This window comes from Maniola hyperantus, chromosome 20, assembly GCF_902806685.2.
Source record: "Maniola hyperantus chromosome 20, iAphHyp1.2, whole genome shotgun sequence".
In the NCBI taxonomy this organism is placed as follows: Eukaryota; Metazoa; Arthropoda; class Insecta; order Lepidoptera; family Nymphalidae; genus Maniola; species Maniola hyperantus.
Window position 1 is genome coordinate 11,951,785 of NC_048555.1, and position 27,645 is coordinate 11,979,429.

Consider the following 27,645-nt stretch of genomic DNA (forward strand, 5'->3'; position numbering starts at 1 on the left):
ATCCCGGGCACGCACCTCTAACTTTTCGGAGTTATACGCGTTTTAATTAATTAAATATCACTTGCTTTAACGGTAAAGGAAAACATCGTGAGGAAACCTGCATGCCGAGTTCTCCATAATGTTCTCAAAGGTGTGTGAATTCTACCAATCCGCACATGGCCAGCGTGGTAGACTATGGCCAAAACCCTTCTCACTCTGAGAGGAGACCCCTGCTCTGTAGTGAGCCGGCGATGGGTTGATCATGATGATGATGATGAGGTGATGCCCACGACTTCGTACGCGTGGATTTAGATTTTTAAAAATCCTGTGGGAACTCTTTGATTTTCCGGGATAAAAAGTGGCCTATGTCACTCTCCAGGTCAACCATACCCATGCAAAAATCACGTCGATCCGTTGCTCTGTTGCGACGTGATTGAAGGACAAACCAACGAACCAACAAACAAACACACTATCACATTTATAATAGGTGTAGTGATGTGTGTGTGTGGATGTTTGGATGTTTGTTACTCAATCACACAAAAACGGCTGAACAGTTTTGGATGAAATTTGGAATGGAGATAGATAAAAGTGTTAATTTAGGGTATACCCTAAATTAACACATAGGCTACTTTTTATCCCGGAAAATCAAAGAGTTCCCACGGGATTTTTAAAAACCTAATTCCACGCGGACGAAGTTGCGGGCATCAACTAGTAATAAAATATAATTTGGACTTATCCGAATTCCGAAAGTCAGGGTTGTCAAATCACACTTTACATTATAAAGGCGAAGTTTTGTATCTGCGTGTGTGTGTGTATAGGTTTGTTACCCTTTCACGCAAAAAGTACAAGACGGATTTGGCTGAAATTTGAAATAGTGATCGCTTTTGAAAGAGTTCTCGCGGGATTAAAAAACCACTATATCCTCGCGGACGAAGTCGCGTATATCATCTAGTTACAAATATAAGTATGTAGGTCATATTGTGTGCTTAGACAATTTAATTATATACTTGAGTTTTCGTGTAACAGAAACAAAAATGGATTGGCGGAAGAGGAAAAAGAAACGGTTTAGACTCGCAAAAGCTTCTCGCAAAAGCAAATCCCTTGCAAAGAGGAGATCTATTAAAATTCATCAGAATCTTTCCAAACCATAATATTATCTTGTGATGATAATGCCATTACTTTTTCGGGGTTATTCCCGTGCGTCACACCCGACGTGAGTAACAATGTGACTCGACGGGAATTTTATTTGACTGAATATGTACTTTTCCGGGATGCTGAATTTGATAATGACATTTATTTTCAAATCCAAAATAGTAGACATGCACTTTTCACAAAAAATAGAAATGGGTGTCGTTTTCAGGGTTTCCAGGATGCTGGTTTTGATAATAACATTAATTTTTTAATCTAAGATGGCGGGCCAGCACTTTTTATAAAAAATGGACGCGAGTGTCGTTTTCAAGGTTCTCCAGGATGGTGAATTTGATGATGACATTTATTTATTTTTAATAAATACTTATATATTATACTTCTATTTTAGTGGATCACGGGATTTTCTTTGGCAAGGAAACGACAAAGCAAAAAATCGAATTGAATTAGATTATGATGCTATCACACCGTACCATTTAGAGCCAGCTTCTGAAAGTTTGACACTGTGTTTGTAAGTTGATATTATTTAGATACTAGCAAATGCCCACGACTTCGTCCGCGTGGGCTACACAAAATTTCGAACCCCTATTTCACCCCCTCCAGAGTTGAATTTTCAAAAATCTCTTCTTAGTGGATGCCTGCGTCATAATAGCTATCTGCATGCCAAATTTCAGCACGATCCGTCCAGTAGTTTGAGCTGTGCGTTGATAGATCAGTCAGTCAGTCAGTCAGTCAGTCAGTCAGTCACCTTTTTCTTTTATATATTTAGATTAGGAATTAGGATTAGGATAATATAATTATTATGTTACTAGCTGCCCCGACGAACTTCGCACCGCCTACAGTCGATTCTTTTTCAGGACATTTTTTAAATTTTTCTCTCCATAAGAACCATCCCCGTACTTCAAGGAATATTATCAAAAAGAATTAGCGAAATCGGTGCAGCTGTTCTCGAGATTTGCGATCAGCAACACATTCAACGATTCATTTTTATATAATAATATAGAGATTTACTATTTGTTGTCAGATTTGTCAATGCTGAATTATGTTGTATTTTAGTGACTCAAGACATTCCTTTTAGAAGAAAACAAGGAAAATAAAATGAATGTGCCCAATATACGTACCACTGAAATCCAACATGATGCTGCAACATTCAATTCCGTACTAAATATTGAAAGGTCTACCCATACCATACTTGTAAGTTGTTATGCTATGTTTTTTGCATACATTCTATATAGATAATACTCACAATATATTTACGTTGATTGTATGTTTATTAATTCCAGAAATGAAATGGAGAGCTTCAATAGTTCTGCGTCGAATGATACATCTAATGTGACTGTTGAAACAGAAAATGATACATATTGTGTTTATGTGTGTAGTGGGCTTTTAGAGGGAAATTGAATTGTACCTACTTCCTGCTTATAAAAATAAAATTTTCATTTTTGAGATCAAAGTGGAATTTATTTAGACTTTTTTATACACAAGTAGATGGTATATATAGTTTTTAGTCGCTACTAATAGATAAGTGTAGGCAACAAAATTTATTTTCACAGACAAACGAATGTGTAATCATGTGTTCCTAATAGGTAATCCGCCAGCACAGAGAATTCAACTCCTAGAGTACGCATATACAAGGATTTACATGAAAACAAAATCGTAAAATGTTGGCGGGGGACAGGGGAGAATGCTTTGTTGTGATTGGTGGACTGACTAATAAAAACAATGTGCGGAATGAGGGTACCGAACGGGCGTGGGCGATGATTCATTTAAAATTCCGTGGGATCACCACGATTTAGCAATGCAATTCCTTAGGTACAGCATCAGGGTCGAGAAGTGGGTCTTCGAGTTCAATGATAAAGTCTTTACTTGGTAGATATAGGTACCTACCTCCAATATCAATTTATAACCGACAGTTTCAAAATCCCATAAGTTTTGGTGGTCATGTCCCCTGCAGCATCAGGATTGAGGAGTTGAAATCCACATTTTATATAGGACAATGTTGCAAAGTTTCTTTATCAATTAAAAAAAATACGCAAATCGGTTCAGAAATCTCGGAGATTTCTGTGTACATAGGTAGAAAAACACAACTCCTTTTTTAAAAGTCGGTTAAAAAAGTATCCTTTGTTAATTCTCTACTTGTCTGTAAAAGTCCCGTCAAAATAGGTTCTGCCGTTCCGAAGATTAGCCCGTTCAAACTTCAAACAGACAGACAGACAGACAGTTTTTAAAAACATTTGATTCAGCTGTTATGGTACAGTTCAAATAACAATATTATGAGCTTGCGGTAGTTATTTCGAAATTACAGACAGACACTTCATAGAAGTATGGATTTCTATAATATAATATAAGTACGAGTTGTTTATACACGCTGAGGTAGTAGTTACCTAATAGGTATGTATGTAAGTGAGATTTTATAGTATTCATCAAAAGATAAGTAGGTAATCATTATCATTCAAAAAAAAATTAAAAATATCTATTTCAGTAGGTAAAACAATTTCACATAGTGCGTAGTAATTGGGACCATCCCAGTAAGTGTTTTAGTATTGCTACGAGTACTCGTGGCAGGCGACCCCGCTCTTCCATAAAATCTTATACAATAATAATTGAAATAAGTAGTTCCTTCATAAATCATATATTTACAAAAATTCATCGGTGACATCTGTCCAACTATCTGTGTGCCATCATCAATATATCCGGACGCTAGTGTGAGCGCATGCACTCGCTACACTGCTCATCACTGAGTCTATTTCTTTCTATCACAATGTTAGGTGAAATAGCATACAGGTTACCCACGTGGGCCGAGCAGTTCGGACGTGCATCCAGCGTCACCTTAAAATTTTTGATTGAAACTTCATTCAAATGAAAAAAAAAGTTTTTTTAAATATTAATTACTAGATGATGCCCGCAATTTCGTCCGCGTGGATTAACGATTTTAAAATTCCCGTGGGAACTCTTTGATTTTTCGGGATAAAAATTAGCCTATGTCTTTCCCCGGGATGCAAGCTATATCTGTACCAAATTTCGTCAAAATCAGTTGAACGGATAGGCCGTGAAAGGCTAGCAGACAGACAGACACACTTTTGCATTCATAATATTAGTATGGATTATTCAGATACAAGTTAGTCCTTGACTGCAATCTCACCTGGTGGTAAGTGATGATGCAATCTAAGGTGGATACGGGCTAACCTGGAAGGGTATGGCAGTTTTGATTAAACCCTTTGGTTTCTACACGGTATCGTACCGGAACGCTTAATTACTTGGCGGTACGGCTTTGTCGATAGGGTGGTAACTAGCCACGCCCGAAGCCTCCTACCAGAATGTGTGATTTGAAACTCGGTGAAACGAAAAAGCGACACTAAAAATACAGACATATTATTATGATTAAAAAAATCTGAAGGATTTAGCCTGCGAGAGAATGAGGCATGCACCTTGCAATTTTCTTTCAAAATTAACAACATCAAAATTCAAATTGCACAAAATATACTTTGTACGTGCGGTCGAGCTAACCATCCAAAAAATTGATAAAATTCCAAAAGGGGCAACTCGGCCATTCGGACGAGTATCTTTCGGTCGAGATGTCCCCGAAGTTGCACATTCTTGGGTGGTCTCGAGGGAAAATCTTGGACAAAATCGATTTAAATTTTTTTTTTCAATTATTTTCAGCGACTGCTTTTAAATGTAAATAATTATTCGAAATTTATTCTATATTTTTATCTGAATTTATTATAATACCTTTATATTTGTTCAGCCTGGAGCAAATTCAAGAATAAAGTCTATTTTTGCTATAGCTTATTTTTGTTTCGAGTCATACTGGACGTCCAACTTTAGATCCACACGTCATGTATTTTACATGTATGCATCATGATAAAACAAAGGGTTTCTGAGATTGATTCAACAAAAACGCCTTTACTGATGGATTGCAACCAGTCGTAAAGGACAATGTTTATTTAATACTGTCCTTGACCTGTTTGGCTGTGTCACACTTGACGGAAAGTAATTAAGTATAAGAATTTTTTATTGGATTTTTTTTCCTTATACAAGTCACTCAGTCAGTCAGTCAGTCAGTCACCTTTTTGTTTTATATATTTAGATATGTATTAAAAAATAAATTTTAAAAATTTAGCGCCACTAAAGTGCTACTTAAGATGAAAATGGAAAACTTCTTAAAGATAGATAAATTATTTTCGTACCCACCCTTTGGAATATTATTCTAAGGTAAGAACATTGAACTTAAAACAACTCTTTAAAATATAATTGAAGCTGACAATATTATAGCCCGATCTAAAAGCAAACCATTATATTTTAGTTTAATTATAATAAAATGGCTGCCTACAAGAAGGTTTTATATTTCATCCATTTTATTTTTCTCAACCGAGTTCAATGTTAGAAAGGATTTCGCCCCTTTTTACCCTTGGATTAAACTTTACTCTTGATTAGATTCGACACGTATCGTAACCTTAGGCCTCGTTTACGGAGACGCGGGGCGATGCGCGTTGCGATGGGCGGCGCGGCCCGCACTGAATTTAAACATATGGCGTTGTATGAGTGCGTTTACGGAGAAGCAATTTTATACGCGTTTGTTTGAGATGGAGCGTTTTTTGCAGCCGAGCCCGCGGATGGCATCGACGCGTCCCACGCGGCGTTCATCGTGGCGGCGTACGCGGCGGCAATTCTCGATGAAGCGGTGCCCACAGCGGAACCTTCTGCCAGTCTTTATTTGGAAATCGCATAACACAGACGCGCCCGCCGCGTGCAACGCCGCGGGCACAGCGGCGGGCACCGCCACTCTTCCCGCCTCGCATCTCTATGAAGAACAACATATATTGCCATATGTTTGTGATTACGAGTGCGATGCTAAGTGCCGCTTCACGCGCCGCCTCACCGTAAACAAAAAAAACGTACGACGCGCCGCGAGACGCCACGCCACACGCGACGCGCAACGCCACGCGTCTCCGTAAATGAGGCCTTAGACGGCAGAGTTTTAACAGTAGAATGATCACTAGCCGCGACCAAAGCCAGCAAAAAGGACCACAATGTAATTTTTTTTTGTGTGATGTAACCACAAATTCACGGTTTTCAGATTTTTCCCAGAATGTCTGCTATGAGACCTACCTACCTGCCAAATTTCATGATTCTAAGTCAACGGGAAGTACCCTGTAAGTTTCTTGACAGGACGACAGACAGACAACAAAGTAATCCTATAAGGATTCCGTTTATTCTTTTGAGGTACGGAACCCTAAAAACAAATTTCAACTACTACTTATTTCAACTTGATTTTCCTAAATCGATTACGTTATCCCTGTAGGCAATATGTAAATACTTTTTTACTTTCTTCTATGTGATTTCCATTTTTCTCTTTCATCTAAGATTATGTCAACGAATTAAACATTCGAAAAGAAATACAACAGGAATTTTCTTACATTTTAGAAGAACTTAAGCCAATTAGAAGAGACTAAAATGTAAGTTGATGTTTTGATATTAGAAAAAAAACAGAACAACGTTTCTTTTCGTGGCAGTTTTTTTCATTTGTATACTTATTTTATTATTTTGATTACGAACTAATTGGGTACTTTTTAGGTCGATGACAGGCTTATGTTAGACAAGGTTATTATCTAAACTAATTAATATAAATTAAAATGAAATGAAATATATTTATTTCATTTCTGTCACAGAGTATTCAACCTCCAGAGTACGCATATATACAAGGTATTGCATGAAAACAAAATCGTAAAATGTTGGCGGGGGACAGGGGAGAATGCTTTGTTGTGATTGGTGGACTCAAAAGTCACGTGATCAAGACAATGTGCGGAATGAGGGTACCGAACGGGCGTGGGCCGATTTTTATGCTAAGCAACTGCCTAAGCTTGGCGATCGGGGGTGGCCGGCTATTAGGCGTCTATAGGTAGGCACACTCAGGACTGCACCAGAAGGTCGTCAAAATAAAACAGCTTCTTTAATAAGACAGCACCATATTTACAACTGCAATATCGATTTGAATTAATAGTCGGGGCGCATAAAGACCTGACCTATTTAGTTGCTCTGCCCAACCATGATGCATCTACTGGTTAACTGGAAGTGACAGATATTCATCATCATCATCATAACCTACAGACGTCCACTGCTGGACATAGGTCTCTTATAGGGACTTCCACTCGTCGCGGTCTGGCACCGCCTGAATCCAGCGGCTCCCTGCGACTCGCATGATGTCGTCCTTCCACTTAGCTGGGGGTCTTCCATCACCATTCCAGCACCTTGGGACCCCAACGTCTATCGGTTTTTCGAACTATGTTCCATGTCCATTGCCACTTCTGCTTCCCAAACCGCCAAGCTACGTCAGTTACTCTGGTTCTCCAAAGGATCTCCTCATTTCTGATTGGATCACGTAGATATTTGCGAAACTACAATTTTCATCATCATCACCAACCCATCGCCGGCTCACTACCTCTCAGAATGAGAAGGGTTGATAGTCCACCACGCTGGCTAAGTGCAGATTAGCAGACTTTACACACCTTTGAGAACATTATGAACAAATTTCAGGCATGCAGGTTACCTCACGATGATTTCCTTCACCGTTTTACCAAGTGATATTTAAAATGTATAAAAGGCACATAACTCCTATGCTCGCGATCGAACCCCTTGACCTCCCGGGAATCGAACCTAGGACTTATAAAAACAATGCTCAACAACCAGGGAGTTTGTTAAAATTGAGTTATTTTATAATTCATAGTGTTATTTCTACAAATTACGTGGTCGGAATTTTCAAGGCGAGAAAATTCGTCACTATTTCGGCTAAGAAAACACTTCAAGTTTCTGTAATTCTTCGCATAACAAAACCGTTGCCAGACATGCGTCTTACGAAACAAATCACCATTTCGAGGATATCCTTATTGTAACCCTAAAAAGGCCAAACTCGATCGGCCGCAACTGCAATCGTTTAAAGGCTTTAACACACTCACCGCGTGAAGGCAGCGAGAAGCGTATACTACAGCCACAGTTCATGACAATTTTGGAACTTGTAACGAAACCCGTTTCCGCCGAGGCAACGAGGTCCTGGTAGTAGACCGGACCCTCTACCTCACGAACGATCCCGTCCAGCAGGGCGCACCAGTAGTCCTCATATAATGCGCACTCCCACAAGACGTGGTGGACATTCTAAACTATGGGCTAACACAACAGACTGCAAGCAAGCCAAAGAGGCTTTCCCCAACATAGACAAACGACAAACTAACATACTACTCCGCCTGGACAGAGGTAAACTTAGGAAGGTGGTGGGACTCATAACAGGGCATAGCCCACTAAACAAACACCTTTTCGTTATAGGTGTCACCGACAGTCCTCTGTGCAGGGCCTGCATGGAGGTCGATGAAACACCGACGCACGTACTTCTGGAGTGCCCGGGCGTAGCAGATCAAAGCGAGCGCCATTTAGGTACCCCGACCTCACTCCATGAAGCCCTCGACAACCTGGGCGGTCTGTTTGGCTTCTGGAGCGAGCTTGGATGGCTGGAGTGAAGACTTCGGCGGGGAGGGGCAATGCACGCACAACAGACGGAAACGTTTAAGTGCGGAAACCAGCCCAGAGCGAAGAAGAAGAAGCAGTGGTGGAGGTCCTCCTCCGCCAGTCCGCACAGTCAAGCACACACCACTCTCCACGAGACACATGTTATGAAGGCGCTTGTTGAAGCACCCATGGCCTGTCAGGATCTGCGAGGCCTCATAGTCCGGTGCGACCCAGGTTGCCCCGTCCGGAAAGAACCGACGCAGCTCAACGCCTTAGCTTACCATTGGATAATGAGAGCACGCCTGTGATTGCACTCACATGTGCACTATTAAATATCTTCTGTGTACCTAGTGTGCTGGTCTCCGTTGAACTGGACACCGCAGCCGAAATTCGGCCTGGTGAAATACTGTTGTTACCATAACGCGTCTCTGGCAGTCGCACGTTGTCTGTTCGGCACTTTATCTGAAGACAAATTCCCGTTTTCTGTCTGAACAGTTCTTGTGGATGCAGAGTAGGGACTATTTTGGGTACACTCCAAGTCTTGCAAACTAGTGTAACTACGAACCTGCTCGATCTCACAACAAACTTATCATTTACACTTCTTAAAACTCCTATTATGTAGAGATAAAGTCAATTTTTGTAGCTTCAAACATTTTGTAATGTTGTAAGAACAAGAAAAGTTTTGGAATGAAGAATCAAAGTTGCATCGTGAGCAATTTGAAGCACAATACAATTTCGTAAATCATTGCAAGACTAATTGGAGTACTGAAACTTTTATTTTTCAGACGTTGAAACGGGGAAATTATATTTTTCTCTAAACGTTAGCTGCTAAACTCTATTAATTAATCTGGGAAACTTGGTTTGTCTTTATATTGTGTTATTGAAATTAATGATATTTTTTCCGATATCACTACCCCTATTGTGTTTGTTTGTTGGTTTGTCCTTCAATCACATCGCAACGGAGCAACGAATCGACGTGATTTTTTGCATGGGTATAGTTTAAGACCTGGAGAGAGACATAGGCTACTTTTTATCCCGGATTTTTTTTTCTGCGGTTTTTGTTTTAGTCTGTCTCAAAGTCAAAGACAAAGTCATTTATACAAAACTAGCTTATGCTCGCGACTTTGTCTGCGTGGATTTTTGGTTTTTAAAAATCCCGCTGGAACTCTTTAATTATCCGGGATGAAAAGTAGTGTATGTCGCTCTCCAGGTCTTTAGATAGACCAATTTTTAATCTAAGTCCAGGTCTTTAACTATATCCATGCAAAAAATCACGTCTATCCGTTACTCCGTAGCGACGTGACTGAAGGGCAAACCCACTTTCGCTTTACTTTATGGGTAGTGATAATCGCTCTTAGGGCGTTTGTGCACTCATCCGTGACTACACGGATCCGTCAAAAATCGAATGTACGTATTTGTATGACTTCCACTTCGAAGAATCACGGATACGAACCGAATACGGATGAGTGCACAAACGCCCTTAGGCGCCATCTTCATGAGCGATACCATCATCGCGGTACTATCAAACTATCGCCGCGATAGTATTGCCCTGTGGAGATAGGCCCATAGAACTTGTATCGAATTTTGTGACACGGTGAGACTACCTCGCGTCGTGATTCTCTCCTAGACGACGAAGACGACTTCGCGGACGAGAGAATCGCGAATCCGTCCCACTATCGTCAGATAATCTCCACAGTACAGCGACAATTCCGCCAGCGTGTCGTCGCGACTTGCAACGAAACGTCACGAGACCGCAACGTCTCGTCGCTGTCTCACAACTTTGGCGTAACATATATCCCGATTCTCTCGTCCGTGGAAATGGCGCTTTAGGCTCGATCTAAAAATTAGAGTAAATTACCTCTTCGCTAATATCAAGCGAAATTAAGTCGTCACGTTGAAGTTAGGAATCTAATTTAAATTCGCCGGCGCCAAGACAGGGGCTGTTTAGCTTTGGACTTGTTAATTTGAATTTTGAAGGTAGTTTCACCCCTTTTTCGTTTAAGGCTGTTGTGTTTTTAGCAGAGTGAACTAGAGTGAGCGAATTCTCGGTTTGATCCTGAGTCGACGATATGTCAAATATTAGACTATGGTTATAAATGACGTGAAATCGAAGAAAAATAGGCTGTTCGTATATCGTAGTAATATTATAAAGAAGTGAAGTTTGTAAGTATTTTTTGTACGAAGTAATCTCTGGAACTACTGAACCGATTTTGAAAATTCTTTAACCAGTAGAAAGCTACATTATTCCTTAATGACATAGGCTATATTTTATTTTCAAAAAGATCCCTACGCAAAAAATAATTATAATACTGGTCGCTGGTGGGTCATAAAGTTGGAATTTGTAAACGTTTCATCGTCAAACGTTTCATACTAAATCTAATAAATATATCCTATATATATATCCTATATATATATATATATATATATATATATACCTTTTTCTTTTATATAATATATAAAAGGAAAAGGTGACTGACTGACTGACTGACTGACTGACTGACTGACTGACTGACTGACTGATCTATCAACGCACAGCTCAAACTACTGGACGGATCGGGCTGAAATTTGGCATGCAGATAGCTATTATGACGTAGGCATCCGCTAAGAAAGCATTTTTGAAAATTCAACTCCTAAGGGGGTGAAATAGGGTTTTGAAATTTTGTAGTCCACGCGGACGAAGTCGCGAGCATAAGCTAGTTAGATTATAAAACGTTTCATCGTCAAACGTTTCATACTAAATTAGATTATAAATATCTAAAAGAGTATCAAAAGAAGAATATAAAATGTAATTAGCAAAAAAGAAACTGTACATGATTTACAGGTAGTATAAGAATTAATAAAGTAAGAAAATATGTATATTTATATTATATAAGATAATGTAATATTATACATAAGAAAAAAAAATTGCATGTAACATATTATTATAATAATGAATGACAAGCTGAAAAAAAAACGTTTCATCGACATCCCATCTACAAACTACCCGCACGAAACGTTTTGCGTCATCATTCCTCATACGCATGGCCATGGTTTGAATCATACTCTTCCACGATATGTGTTTCCTACCAATTACAACCCGGGTATCTTTAAAAATCGGCATCTTCTGGCCACAGCATCACTTTCCATCAGGTATGATTGTGGTCAAGCGTTTGCCTATAATGAATAAAAAAAACGTTTCGCCTGATATTCACTATTGTATCTAGGCCAAACCTATAAGCTATGATGGAGAGTATAGATTGCATTTTCATTACACAACTCCCTAGACTTTGATTAGCTACTCAGTGCTGTAATTGGAACAGAAACCTAACTAACTAACTGACTAACGAACCCGCCACGGCTAGATCGCTGCCAGTGATTATTACGTCGTTCCGACAACAGTTGTGCGTGATTGATGCTACTAGAGTTCCGGTTGGAAAATAGTTGTTTAGGCGCAGTACAGATTAGAAATTAAGGTTGTTAAACTAGCCTGAAAATTCCTCAGTGCTTGAAGACCAAAGTCTTCGAACAGTGCGTGTTGCCAGTGATGACATATGGATCCGAGACATGGTCGCTAACTATGGGCCTCATAAGAATGCTAAGAGTCACTCAGCGGGCGATGGAGAGAGCTATATGCTTAGAGTTTCTCTACGTGATCAAATCAGAAATGAGGAGATCCGTAGGAGAACTAGAGTAACCGACATAGCTCAACGGGTTGCGATGCTGAAGTGGCAATGGGCAGGGTACATAGTTCGTACAAGCGATAGATGTTGGGGTCCCAAGGTGCTGGAATGGCGACTTCGCACCGGAAGACGCAGCGTTGGAAGACCCCTGTAATATGTACGAATTGTCAGTTTAAGTAACATAAAAATGCAACTCCTCAATATATCGAATTAGGTTGCCTGCACATCGGATTGAAAGAGAGGTGATGCAAAATTATGTAGGTTAGGTAGTTAAGCAATAAGTTTAAACAATAGTATGTAAGATTTCTTTATTAGTATTGTTAGTCCATAAGCGAAGAGTAGATCATAAGTCGGCTCTCAATAAACATCTTTCACCGTTGCCGCATTTAATTATTACCATACGGCCACAACATATCTCATGGCGACCCTTGCCAGTCGGTGCATGCCTAATCTAAGTGCGTGCACCGGCTGGGCACCGATCAAGAAGAAGACTACACAATTTTCTAAAGAATATCAAGATTCAAGACTCAATTAGAACAAAAAGAAGAAAAAAAAAATATCCACGTCCTGTATTAAAAATCAAGAAACACTAACATCAAGAAATAAGCCCAAAAATGAATCGCTTATGAACAGAAGACATCTCAAGCTTGATTGATTGCTTGATCCCGAGCATTGATCGGCCCAGTATCATCGTGCGTCCAGGGTTATCCCGGCCACAACTAGGAGGTGTCCAGGGTATTCCCGGTCCAGTTCGAGGAGTCCAGGGTTTTCCCGGCCCATTAAGATGCAGTAAAGAAGAGGCGCAGGCTCCAGACCTCCGGACCTGATGACCAAAACCAGAAGCGTATACTACAGCCACAGTTCATGACAATTTTGGAACTTGTAACGAAACCCGTTTCCGCCGAGGCAACGAGGTCCTGGTAGTAGACCGGACCCTCTACCTCACGAACGATCCCGTCCAGCAGGGCGCACCAGTAGTCCTCATATAATGCGCACTCCCACAAGACGTGGTGGACATTCTAAACTATGGGCTAACACAACAGACTGCAAGCAAGCCAAAGAGGCTTTCCCCAACATAGACAAACGACAAACTAACATACTACTCCGCCTGGACAGAGGTAAACTTAGGAAGGTGGTGGGACTCATAACAGGGCATAGCCCACTAAACAAACACCTTTTCGTTATAGGTGTCACCGACAGTCCTCTGTGCAGGGCCTGCATGGAGGTCGATGAAACACCGACGCACGTACTTCTGGAGTGCCCGGGCGTAGCAGATCAAAGCGAGCGCCATTTAGGTACCCCGACCTCACTCCATGAAGCCCTCGACAACCTGGGCGGTCTGTTTGGCTTCTGGAGCGAGCTTGGATGGCTGGAGTGAAGACTTCGGCGGGGAGGGGCAATGCACGCACAACAGACGGAAACGTTTAAGTGCGGAAACCAGCCCAGAGCGAAGAAGAAGAAGCAGTGGTGGAGGTCCTCCTCCGCCAGTCCGCACAGTCAAGCACACACCACTCTCCACGAGACACATGTTATGAAGGCGCTTGTTGAAGCACCCATGGCCTGTCAGGATCTGCGAGGCCTCATAGTCCGGTGCGACCCAGGTTGCCCCGTCCGGAAAGAACCGACGCAGCTCAACGCCTTAGCTTACCATTGGATAATGAGAGCACGCCTGTGATTGCACTCACATGTGCACTATTAAATATCTTCTGTGTACCTAGTGTGCTGGTCTCCGTTGAACTGGACACCGCAGCCGAAATTCGGCCTGGTGAAATACTGTTGTTACCATAACGCGTCTCTGGCAGTCGCACGTTGTCTGTTCGGCACTTTATCTGAAGACAAATTCCCGTTTTCTGTCTGAACAGTTCTTGTGGATGCAGAGTAGGGACTATTTTGGGTACACTCCAAGTCTTGCAAACTAGTGTAACTACGAACCTGCTCGATCTCACAACAAACTTATCATTTACACTTCTTAAAACTCCTATTACGTAGTCTTAAAGTCGATTTTTGTAGCTTCAAACATTTTGTAATGTTGTAAGAACTCCGATAAGTTTTGGAATGAAGAATCAAAGTTGCATCGTGAGCAATTTGAAGCACAATACAATTTCGTAAATCATTGCAAGACTAATTGGAGTACTGAAACTTTTATTTTTCAGACGTTGAAACGGGGAAATTATATTTTTCTCTAAACGTTAGCTGCTAAACTCTATTAATTAATCTGGGAAACTTGGTTTGTCTTTATATATTGTGTTATTGAAATTAATGATATTTTTTCCGATATCACTACCCCTATTGTGTTTGTTTGTTGGTTTGTCCTTCAATCACATCGCAACGGAGCAACGAATCGACGTGATTTTTTGCATGGGTATAGTTTAAGACCTGGAGAGAGACATAGGCTACTTTTTATCCCGGATTTTTTTTTCCTGCTGTTTTTGTTTTAGTCTGTCTCAAAGTCAAAGACAAAGCCATTTATACAAAACTAGCTTATGCTCGCGACTTTGTCTGCGTGGATTTTTGGTTTTTAAAAATCCCGCGGGAACTCTTTAATTTTCCGGGATGAAAAGTAGTGTATGTCACTCTCCAGGTCTTTAAATAAACCAATTTTTAATCTAAGTCCAGGTCTTTAACTATATCCATGCAAAAAATCACGTCTATCCGTTACTCCGTAGCGACGTGACTGAAGGGCAAACCCACTTTCGCTTTACTTTATGGGTAGTGATAATCGCTCTTAGGGCGTTTGTGCACTCATCCGTGATTACACGGATCCGTCAAAAATCGAATGTACGTATTTGTATGACTTCCACTTCGAAGAATCACGGATACGAACCGAATACGGATGAGTGCACAAACGCCCTTAGGCGCCATCTTCATGAGCGATACCATCATCGCGGTACTATCAAACTATCGCCGCGATAGTATTGCCCTGTGGAGATAGGCCCATAGAACTTGTATCGAATTTTGTGACACGGTGAGACTACCTCGCGTCGTGATTCTCTCCTAGACGACGAAGACGACTTCGCGGACGAGAGAATCGCGAATCCGTCCCACTATCGTCAGATAATCTCCACAGTACAGCGACAATTCCGCCAGCGTGTCGTCGCGACTTGCAACGAAACGTCACGAGACCGCAACGTCTCGTCGCTGTCTCACAACTTTGGCGTAACATATATCCCGATTCTCTCGTCCATGGAAATGGCGCTTTAGGCTCGATCTAAAAATTAGAGTAAATTACCTCTTCGCTAATATCAAGCGAAATTAAGTCGTCACGTTGAAGTTAGGAATCTAATTTAAATTCGCCGGCGCCAAGACAGGGGCTGTTTAGCTTTGGACTTGTTAATTTGAATTTTGAAGGTAGTTTCACCCCTTTTTCGTTCAAGGCTGTTGTGTTTTTAGCAGAGTGAACTAGAGTAAGCGAACTCTCGGTTTGATCCTGAATCGACGATATGTCAAATATTAGGCTATGGTTATAAATGACGTGAAATCGAAGAAAAATAGGCTGTTCGTATATCGTAGTAATATTATAAAGAAGTGAAGTTTGTAAGTATTTTTGGGAACGAAGTAATCTCTGGAACTACTGAACCGATTTTGAAAATTCTTTAACCAGTAGAAAGCTACATTATTCCTTAATGACATAGGCTATATTTTATTTTCAAAAAGATCCCTACGCAGAAAATAATTATAATACTGGTCGCTGGTGGGTCATAAAGTTGGAATTTGTAAACGTTTCATCGACATCCCATCTACAAACTACCCGCACGAAACGTTTTGCGTCATCATTCCTCATACGCACGGCCATGGTTTGAAATACTCTTCCACGGTATGTGTTTCCTACCAATTACAACCCGGGTATCTTTAAAAATAGGCATCTTCTGGCCACAGCATCACTTTCCATCAGGTATGATTGTTGTCAAGCGTTTGCCTATAATGAATAAAAAAAACGTTTCGACTGATATTCACTATTGTATCTAGGCCAAACCTATAAGCTATGATGGAGAGTATAGATTGCATTTTCATTACATAACTCCCTAGACTTTGATTAGCTACTCAGTGCTGTAATTGGAACAGAAACCTAACTAACTAACTGACTAACGAACCCGCCACGGCTAGATCGCTGCCAGTGATTATTACGTCGTTCCGACAACAGTTGTGCGTGATTGATGCTACTAGAGTTCCGGTTGGAAAATAGTTGTTTAGGCGCAGTACAGATTAGAAATTAAGGTTGTTAAACTAGCCTGAAAATTCCTCAGTGCTTGAAAACCAAAGTCTTCGAACAGTGCGTGTTGCCAGTGATGACATATGGATCCGAGACATGGTCGCTAACTATGGGCCTCATAAGAATGCTAAGAGTCACTCAGCGGGCGATGGAGAGAGCTATATGCTTAGAGTTTCTCTACGTGATCAAATCAGAAATGAGGAGATCCGTAGGAGAACTAGAGTAACCGACATAGCTCAACGGGTTGCGATGCTGAAGTGGCAATGGGCAGGGTACATAGTTCGTACAAGCGATAGATGTTGGGGTCCCAAGGTGCTGGAATGGCGACTTCGCACCGGAAGACGCAGCGTTGGAAGACCCCCACTAGATGGACGGACGACATCAGACGAGCCGCAGGGGTCCGCTGGATCCAGGCGGCACAAGACCGTGGCGTGTGGAAGAACCTACAAGAGACCTATGTCCAGCAGTAGACGTCTATTAGTTGATGATGATGATGATGATGATAGCCTAAAGTCGGCGATACACAATATGCTTGTTTTTGGCACAAAAGCATGCCAGTTACAAACATAAGCGACCTACGACATGCAGGCGCGGATCTAGCCTTCAAAAAAGGTTGTGGGCACCGCCACCCGAAAATCGGCCAAGTGCGAGTCGGTTTTTTATTCAGCCCAAGTTTTTGGGGAGTTTTGGCTCATGGTACAGTTCTGAAAGACAACTTTAATAGTTAAACAAATAAATAATAATAATAATCAGACTGGGTCAGTTCTGGTTACACCCTGTACATATCTACGTGTACATGCTATGCACCACCCACCCTCCCTGTAATGTGGACATTTACGAAAAGAAACATTCATTTATTGTTCTCGTTACGTTAAAATTATGCATATACGTCCTCCTTGGCGCAGTGGTAAGCATTGTGGTCTTGCTAGTGGGAGGTCCCGGGTTCGATTCCTGGCAGGGGTTTGTAATTTTATAATTTCTAAATTTCTGGTCTGGTCTAGTGGAAAGCTTCGGCCGTGGCTAGTTACCACCCTACCGGCAAAGCCGTGCCGCCAAGCAATTTATCGTTCCGGTACGATGCCGTGTAGACACCAAAGGGGGATATGGGTGTAAAACTGCCATACCCCTTCCAAGTTATCCCGCTTCTATCTTAGACTGCATCATCACTTACCACCAGATGAGATTGCAGTCAAAGGCTAACTTGTATCTAATTTTTTTTTTTTTTAAAAGAACATTCACTATCTCCGCCCCTCAGCTTGTCATCATGTTTACACACCATTTTTACACTAATGTTTATGTTTTATTTTACACAAGTGGTTACACAAAGGGTATGAAATTGCGTGCTATACTCGTAAACCCCGGCAGACAGCTCTGAGCACCATCGACATGGAACACGTTTAGGTCATCTAGTTATACGTCTGAAGGTAGGCCATGTAGCAGGGAAAACAGTGTACATCATAGCTGGTATGGTGACTACTAGTCAAATCAGCGACTTTTTATCAAACGTCAAAGATATAAAAACGAGTTTTTTCAAGCAGGGCGCAATCGCAATTCAGCATTTATCTAAACAAAATTCACTGATACTATGCAACACGAAAAATAAAATAGCATATCAACATTCAACATTTCCAAAATAAGTGCGCTTCCATCTTAAACCACTAGGTTCTTACCTAATGGCATAAGCGTAGTTAGGTTATCCATTTTTTTTTTAAAGAATATTAGCCATGTTAAATGACTATATTCCCCTTTCCTCTCCAATTAAGCGTCAGGCTTGTGCCAGGAGTAGGTACGACAATAGTGCAACGGGCGGGGTTTGAACCGTCGGACCTTTCGGTTTTCAGTCCACTCCTATACCGGTTGATCTATTGAGGCTCATGAGCATATGCATTAATAAGCAAGTGAAAAATAAATATAAATAAAACCTTGCATTCTGAGATATCTGTGCTCAGTAGTTATACCGGCAATGGGTTGATAATGATGATGATAACCTAATAAATATCTGTCATAATTTCTTGGACCGTACGGTCTTGTACTTTGCTAGAAGAGCTCTTCGTATAACGCCTTCCCCTAGGAGAGCGTGTTGGTCTATTCGTTTAAGTATTATAGGCACCCCCTTTTGTTCGGCGCGGCCGCGTGCGGGAAACACAATGTGACGCTTTTAAACAACAAAATGGCTTTTTGTGGTGTTATTGTGGAATTTTTTGTGATACAAAATATAATATCAGCGACTAACTTGCAGGATTTATGTCTTTCGGTTATCTGTGGAATCAAAATAACTTTATTATTTCCGCTCCGTAATATTATTATGATCTTATCAGTACCCGTAGTACAAGATTTTACGTCTCACCAAACCAAACCAAATTCGAGAGTCGAAATACTTCCGCGTTACAGTAAACTGGATCTTAAACGCCTTGTTTTAAAGCTCAAGTTTGTCTATACTTCTACAGCCAGCGCTCCAAGCGGAAACATTGCGAAATTAAAATCAGTGGCATTGAATATTTGACTTCAATTCAAGGCTGTTTAGGTCCATTTTACTGTAACTCGGAAGTATTTCGACTCTCGAATGTGGTTTGGTTTGGTGGGACGTAAAATCTTGTACTACGGGTACAGGTCGTTAACTATACCAATGCCAAAATCACTATGAGCGCAAACTCGCCGATAAACTGATGTGCAGTTTTGCGAGATATAAATTGTCATATTACGTGTGCACTGTATTAAATAAATAAATAAAAAAGTCGATCCGTTGCTCGGTTGTGACGTGATTGAAGGACAAACCAAGAAACAAAGACTTTCGCATTTATAATAATACTAGCTGATGCCCGCGACTTTGTCCGCAGGGATTTATGTTTTTAAATAGGATGTCAAGCGTAAAATTGTAGAATTATATTTGGCTAAATAAAGAATTAAAGAATTAAAAAAAAAGAAAAATCCAGTGGGAACTCTTTGGTTTTCCCGGATAAAAAGTAGCCTATGTCACTCTCCAGATCATTTACTACACCCATGCAAAAAATCACGTCGATCCGTTGCTCCGTTGCAACATGATTGAAGGACAAACCAACAATTGTTTGTTTATAATATGGGTAGTGATGAGTAGTGATAATTGGGATGGACCGGGTTCTATTTCAAGCTGGATCAGTTTGTATTTTTAACCAGCGTGGTAGACTATAGCCGAACCCCTTCTCAGAGACCTGCAGTGCTCAGTAATATCCGGTGCGTTGCTGCGCCGCACAATTGAGCAACAATTGCAAAAGCAAAAGCATTGAAAAGAGCAACCGTCGAGTTTCTTACTGTTTCTTCTCGGTCTCATACAAACAAACTTACAAACTTTACCTCTTATAATATTAGTATAGAAGTATAGATAAAATATAGAAAAAAAGCAGCTGTGATAACCTAATGGTTAGGACGTCCGCCTTCTAATCGGAGGTCGGGGGTTCGGTCCCGGGCACGCAGCTCTAACTTTTCGGAGTTATGTGCGTTTTAATTAATTAAATATCACTTGCCTTAGCGGTGAAGGAAAACATCGTGAGGAAACCTGCATGCCTGACAGTTCTCCATAATGTTCTCAAAGGTGTGTTAAGTCTACCAATCCGCACATGGCCAGCGTGGTAGACTATGGCCAAAACCCTTGTCACTCTGAGAGAGGACTCGTGCTCTGTAGTGAGCCGGTGATGGGTTGATCATGATGTTGATGAATAAGGCATTGTATTTGACGAGATTTTTGACGACCTCCCTGGTGCTGTGGTGAGTGCTGTGATCTTACAAGCGGGAGGTCCCAGGTTCGATTCCCGGTAGAGGCACCTCTCACTCTGAGAGGAGACCCGTGCTCAGCTGTAGTGAGCCGGCGATGGGTTAATCATGATGATGATGATAGATAACATAGGTAAGTAAGCAAATAAAACAGAATACAAAATACACACAATCGGAATACACGCAATAAAATATTAATATTTTTGGGATTGACTAGTATTGAATCTGTGACTGGTCCCATGGGAAATCAGGAACCCCATGTTTTCGCCATCAAATATTCTAACGCTCGTTAGAATGATCAAAACAAGACTCTGGTTCCTTTAGAACGAACGTGATTCTATTAAAAAAACATTATGGCTTTTGTGAATAAAATTGTCTTCGTCTTCTAAATAAAGTCTTCACGCATAATATTCTATCTATAATATAAAAATGAATCACCAAATGTTGATCATCGCAAATCTCGAGAACCGCTGAACCGATTTCGCTAATTCTTTTTCGATAATATTTCTTGAAGTACAAGGATGGTTCTTACGGAGAGAAAAAATTAAAAAATTTGAATTGACTGTTAGCCGGAACGAAGTTCGCCAGGGCAGCTAGTCTATATATATAAAAGGGAAAGGTGACTGACTGACTGACTGACTGAATGACTGACTGACTGATCTATCAACGCACAGCTCAAACTACTGCACGGATCGGGCTGAAATTTGGCATGCAGATAGCTATTATGACGTAGGTATCCGCTAAGAAAGGATTTTTGAAAATTCAACTCCTAAGGGGGTGAAATATGGTTTTGAAATTTTGTAGTCCACGCGTTTTCTGAAAATCCCATTTGAATGGTAGGTTACCTACCTAGTTAGTTGTGTTAGTTAGTAGGTAAATGTTTGTTTTTGTAGATGACTATTAGGTATATCGATGAGCTGATTTGCAAATCAGTCTGTAGTATAGAGCTGTTTTAAATTGAAATTTGCTCTATTGAAAACTACTTTTTCAGCACATACCTACACAGTTTGTATTTGAATTTGTTTTATCAACTTGATGAAAATACATGTTGCTTCGAATAAATTTAATTAAACACAGCTGCTAGCTCGTAATGTAATCTAAATATATAAAAGGAAAAGGTGACTGACTGACTGACTGACTGATCTATCAACGCACAGCTCAAACTACTGGACGGATCGGGCTGAAATTTGGCATGCAGATAGCTATTATGACGTAGGCGTCCGCTAAGAAAGGATTTTGGAAAATTCAACCCCTAAGGGGGTGAAATAGGGGTTTGAAATTTGTGTAGTCCACGCGGACGAAGTCGCGAGCATAAGCTAGTCTAAATATATAAAAGGCAAAGGTGACTGACTGACTGACTGACTGATCTATCAACGTACAGCCCAAACTACTGGACGAATTGGGCTGAAATTTGGCATGCAGATAGCTATTATGACGTAGGCATCCGCTAAGAAAGGATTTTTGAAAATTCAACCCCTAACTGGGTGAAATAGGGGTTTGAAATTTGTGTAGTCCACGCGGACGAAGTCGCGAGCATAAGCTAGTTTTTCATATACATAAAACAGCTGAACTTAATATTGTATTTTATAAAACGGGTATACATATCACGATTAATTAGGCGATTTTTAACTGCCGATATTTCGACTCAGTTACATGAGTCGTGGTGGATTAATACAATACAATGGGGCCGATTCTCTTGTACACAATCTCTAAACTAAACCACCTAAACTAAATTAACAGGTCTAAATCTAGTGCTATCCTTTTCCGCAAGCAACATTATGAAAGGGATAGCGATAGATTACTTATCATTTTAGTTTAGTTTAGAGGTTGTGTGTACAAAGGTATTGGCCAGAATATGTTGTAATAAATAAGCTTAAAATCATTAGCTTTTAATACATATTATAATCTGTAATAGCCTAGTGGTTAGGACGTCTGCCTCCTAATCGGAGGTCGGGGGTTCGATCCCGGGCCCCTTTAACTTTTCGGAGCTATGTGTGTTTTAAGTAATTAAATATCACTTGATTTAACGGTGAAGGAAAACATCGAGAGGAAACCAGCATGCCTGAAAGTTCTCTATAATGTTCTCAAAGGTGTGTTCTCAAGTCTGCACTTGGCCAGCGTGACAGACTATGGTCAAAACCACACTAAGAGGAAACCCGTGCTCTCTAGTGAGCTGGCAATGGGTTCGACCCATCCACGATGATGATGATGATGATATATTAAAGAGTAAACAGTAGGTACCTAGCTACCAATTTCATCCATTACTACTTGCGTAACAGTGATGTCGCAGTCAAGAGCTATTAACTGGTACTTACACAAAATCTTATCCCTCTACATAGCCGTCGATGATAAGGCTCGCTGCACACGAGCCACACGCGACAGTCACCAGACGCCGCTACCTGAAGCTAGAAACGGCTACAAAGGTGGCTGACGCACACGACAGCCATTTGTGGTCGGTTGTAGACACTTAAGTACGGTCGGTGGCCGCTACTTTTTTTAGTCCATGTTTGTAGTATCATAATGGACTCTGACGAAAAAATTGTAAATAACTGCGCTGCTACTGATAAAAGATAAACCGGCCAAGTGCAAGTCAAGCTCGCGCAAGGAGGGTTCCGTACTATAGTCGTATTTTTTCGACATTTTGCACGATAATTCAAAAACTATGATGCATAAAGATGAATAAAAATCTGTTTTAGAATGCACAGGTGAAGACCTTTTATATGATGCCCCACTTGATATACTTACTTTGAAAATTGGAAATGCTAATTATTAGTTCATAACCACAATTTAATTTTTTTGTGTGATGTAACCACACATTCACGTTTTTCAGACTTTTCTCCAAACGTCTGCTACAAGACCTATCTACCTGCGAAATTTCATGGTTCTAGGTCATGAAGTACCTGTAGGTTTCTTGACAGACCGAAAGACAGACAACAAAGTGATCCTATAAGGGTTTCGTTTTTCCTTTTGAGGTACGTTAACCCTAAAAATCGTCATCGTAGAAGACGAAAATACCGCCGAAAAGTCGAAAATAACTGACGCGACGGGAGAGAGGGGTGGCTTATGTGTGGCTCGTGTGCGGGGAGGCTAAGATTGTTTTTAATAAAACTTCACAAACTATTTAACTTTGATCTCCTTTTGAGATCCAATTATCTGAAATCCACTTCAAAATTTTTTAGGCCGGGCAAAAATACAGGATTCTTTAGTAAATAAAGTAAACAAAATATCGTAGGCGGCGTATCTAGGTTCTTGTATTGACCTAGATTTTTTATTAGTAGTAGAGTCGTTCTAAATAAAATTTGTGCGATCCACTCGGCAAACCTTATTTAGAAAAACTAGTCAATTCACCCCGGTTTCTTCTTTGAAAGTTTTGAAAATTCTTTCGCCTTTCTTTTGGGGGTCTGATTTCTTACAAATCCCAAGGAAAATCTTCGATCTTACGGGATAAAATATAGGCTAATATCTGTACAGGATGTAAGCTAATTTTAACCCACGTCATTATCCATGTGGATTTAGGTTTTCCAACAGTTTTTTTATATTCCAGAACAAAAATTAGCCTAATTCTATAATTCTCGCAAGCTATCTCCGTACCAAATTTCGTCAAAATCATTCAAACGGATGGGCTGTAAAAAGCAAGCAGATAGACAGTACCAGTATGGATGAGGATTTGTAGTATCATTTCCACGACACTGAACACGTAGATTTAGTAAAGTATATGATACTAGATGAAGCTTGCGACTGCATACGCGTGGATTTAGGTTTTTTTAACATCCCATGGGAACTCTTTGCTTTCCCGGGGTAAAAAGTTGCCTATGTCGATTTCTGGGACGTGAGCTACCTCTGTACCAAATTTCATATAAATCGGTTCAGTGGATGGGAGTTTAAGAATCCCGTGGGAATACTTTGATTCTCCAACATAAAAAGTAGGCTATGTCCGTCCCCGGGATGTACGCTAACTCTGTACCAAATTTCACCCAAATTAGTTAAACTGTTGGCCCGTGAAAAGCTAGCAGACAGACAGACAGATAGACACACTTTCGCGATTATAATATTAGTATGGATTGTGAGATATGACCTCAAGTTGCATTATTATTTGTATTAAGTATAAATTTTAATCTCGTTTAAAATCAAACCTATCAGCGCAATCAATGTTAGAGATTTCTACTAGAGTGAACTAACTCTACTCGAAAGAAGTTTTTATTTGATTAAACATCCAATAAACTGTAGGTACCTATTCAAAAGCGTTTGAAACACACTAGCAAATAAATTACGTATAAACCGATTTATGCGTCAAAAAACTGTAATATAAAGAATTTCCGTCGAGTAGCAATCACAATACACATTAATAATTGAAAGTCAACTTTACACCAATAGGGACCCGCCCTAACTCGATTTAAAAATAGATTTATTTCAAAAGTTCGAAAGCAGATTTGTATTTGTAGCCTATATAATATATAATGTATTAAAAGAGATCTTAATTATGTTCTAGCAAATACACTAGCAAATAAATTACGTATAAGCCTTAATTACCGTTGAGTATCAATCACAATACGTATTAATTGAAAGCAAACTTTACACCAACGCTTCGCCGCCCTAGCGCTAAGTTCCTGTGGACACCCGCCCTAACTCGTAGTGCCTGGGCGGCCGACTGTGGCGCCCCTGTCGCTTTCCTCCGCAGTCGCGCGCCTGCTCTGCCTTGGCGTACCCGTGTGTGTACCAGTGTGTGTGATCTGTGTGTGCTGTGCAGTGTGTGCTTGGATTTTATGACGTAATTTTGACATCTAGAGCCTGAAACTTAGCTGTAAATTGGTCGAAAAAGGCGCAAGTTTTTCCGATATAGACGCTGTTTAGTGTCTAAATAGAAAAAAACGTTCAACAATAGTAAGCGAAACATTAAAAAAGTCGTAAGTTGTTTACTAGTTTTTTTTAATTATGTATGTGATATATTGCGGAAACTTTACAGATTTGAGTTGCATTACTTCAATACAAATAAAACTATATTAATATTTTGTATTTGAGCGGTTTTTAAAATATTATAGTTTTGCGGATACAAATCTTTTGATTAAATTTTTAGTTTTTTTTAATAGAAATTTAGTTAAGTATTTTATATTTTTAAAAGTTGCGAAGGATTTTATTGTTGATACTAAAATGTTTTTACTAAATGGCATGGCAAGAGCTATTGATGACAATATAATAGGTATAATATTATAGTTGATAGCTTGGACTATTTAGAATTTTTAGATATAAAACCAACTTAAATATAAAATGTCTATAATAACATTAATAACAGGTGGAAAATGAGTTTAAAGATTAAATATAAAGTACTAGCCGATGCACGCGACTTCGTCGGCGTGGAATTAGGTTTTTTAAAAATCCCGTGGGTACTCTTTGATTTTCCGGGATAAAAAGTAGCCTGTCACTCTGCAGGTCTTTGTCTATAATGCAAAAAATCACGTCAATCCGTTGCACCGTTGCGACGTAATTGAAGGACAAACCAACAAACAAACACACTTTCGCATTTATACTAAGAGTACTTACTGATCATCACTCATCAAAATAAATCCAATTAAAATTCAAGCTTCCTAATTGCGAATAAATTAAAAGAAGTTTGAAAGTAATTAAGTCAGACCATTCGACTAAAAATGTTTTAATTACTTTTAATGATGCGAATGTTTACACATGTTTTAAAGAAACTCTAGGTATTATAGAGTCTTTATATCTCAACGGTTTGGAAGTCCGAAATATCGTGGGTTCAAATCTGATCCATTAAACTATAACATCGGGGAATCCGGAGTTCGATCCCGGGCACGCACTTCTAACTTTTGGGTGTTTTAAGCATTTAAGGTGAATCAGTACGCTCGACCGAACCTATTTGCTTTTCACTTGACATTGTATGAGAAAGGTGAGAGGCACGATGATTTTCACCGAAATCAAGGGTTAAGGAAAAGTATTTTTGAGAAAAAACTACTGAGTTTATGTTTGCAAAGTATAGTTATTTCAAGTAATGAATAAATAAACTATGTCTAGTGTTAAATTTCTTTAGAATTTTCATACCCCTAATCTTATTTATTTACGCTCAAAGTTGTCATAAATTTAGTGTTAAAATAGGAATCTTTTGAGGCTCGTAACTTTAAAATCAATTTTTTTTTAAATGTTTCATATATCAATAAACCTATATAATGACGAGATTACTCGATGTAATACTTAGTTTTGAGCGTACAGTATCAAATAATGTAGTAATTACTCTCCTAAGTTTGTATGAAGAAAGCACCGGCCTGAGCCCCCTTGCTTTAACGGTGAAGGAAAACATCGTAACCTTTTTTTCCCGCTGGTTAAATGCAATTTATACCCACCCACATACCCGCCCACATAAGGGCGGGTATGTGGGATTCACTGGCAATTTTTTTAACCGCCTTCAGCACACCCACTAAAAACCCAGCAGTACCATCCGCGTCAAGTAACTATAAGGCGTCTCAGGACCCCGGATATCAGATGCGACTGTATGCCTGAGAGTTTTCCGTAATGTTCTCAAAGATGTGTGAAGTCTGCCAATCTGCACTTGTGTAGCGAGGTGGACTATGACCTAAACTCTTCGCCAGTGGAGACTCGTGTTCGGTAGTGAGCCAGCGATGGGTTAAGAATTAAGATGATTCATCTAATAATTATCTCGCCTACGGAACCTCTTGTCGGACCACAGATTACAGATAAATCTGTGTGTCGGACCAACTCTACTCTCAAGTGAAAGGACCGGCCTTTAAACGTGCATAGGGACAAGGTCCAACACGTAGTGACTTCGAGTATGAGATAATAATCGACCTAAGTAATGTCATAATGAGATGGATACGACAAACAGATTCTTCTTACTCTCTAGTCATCATCATCATCAACTTTAACTGACCGACCTACTATAAGCACGGATTACCTTTCAGATTGCACAAAACACAAATTTCAAAGGGTAAATGCCTATTTTACCCCTTAGGGGTTGAATTTTCAAAAATCTTTTCTTAGCGGATGCCTACGTCATAATAAAAGACACAGGATAAATTAAAATAATAAATACACACAATATCATCCTGTCGAAACCACAGTAAAGTTAAAATTCTAATCTTTACCAAACTCGCAATATGTTAGAAAGTTTTTAATAATATGTTGCGAAGTTTTTTAATTACGCAATTATGTTGATCTTACAGTTCGTTAAGTATCGATTTCGGCTTTGGGCGGATAAAGTTAAGGCTTTATTGGAATTAGGAAATTAAGTTACTTACTTATACTTACCTACTTGATAATACGTAGACATCTTTGCTTGGAAGTCGTTCATCAAAGGGAGATTAATGATTCCAGTAAGCTGGTTTAGTAATCAACTGTTCCCTCATAACTCCCAAATTACTTTTGATTAATAAGGCG

General features: G+C 39.9%; 1 protein-coding gene across 1 annotated transcript in view; it reads left to right on the plus strand.

The window, feature by feature from the left end:
• Positions 1 to 24,942: 24,942 nt before the first annotated feature.
• LOC117991632 (zwei Ig domain protein zig-8-like) overlaps positions 24,943 to 27,645 on the plus strand; it is a 199,404-nt gene continuing 196,701 nt past the window's right edge. The window contains exon 1 of the mRNA XM_034979224.2: positions 24,943 to 25,145. The gene's annotated coding sequence lies outside the window, so the exon portion shown is untranslated. The remainder of the gene's footprint in view (positions 25,146 to 27,645) is intronic.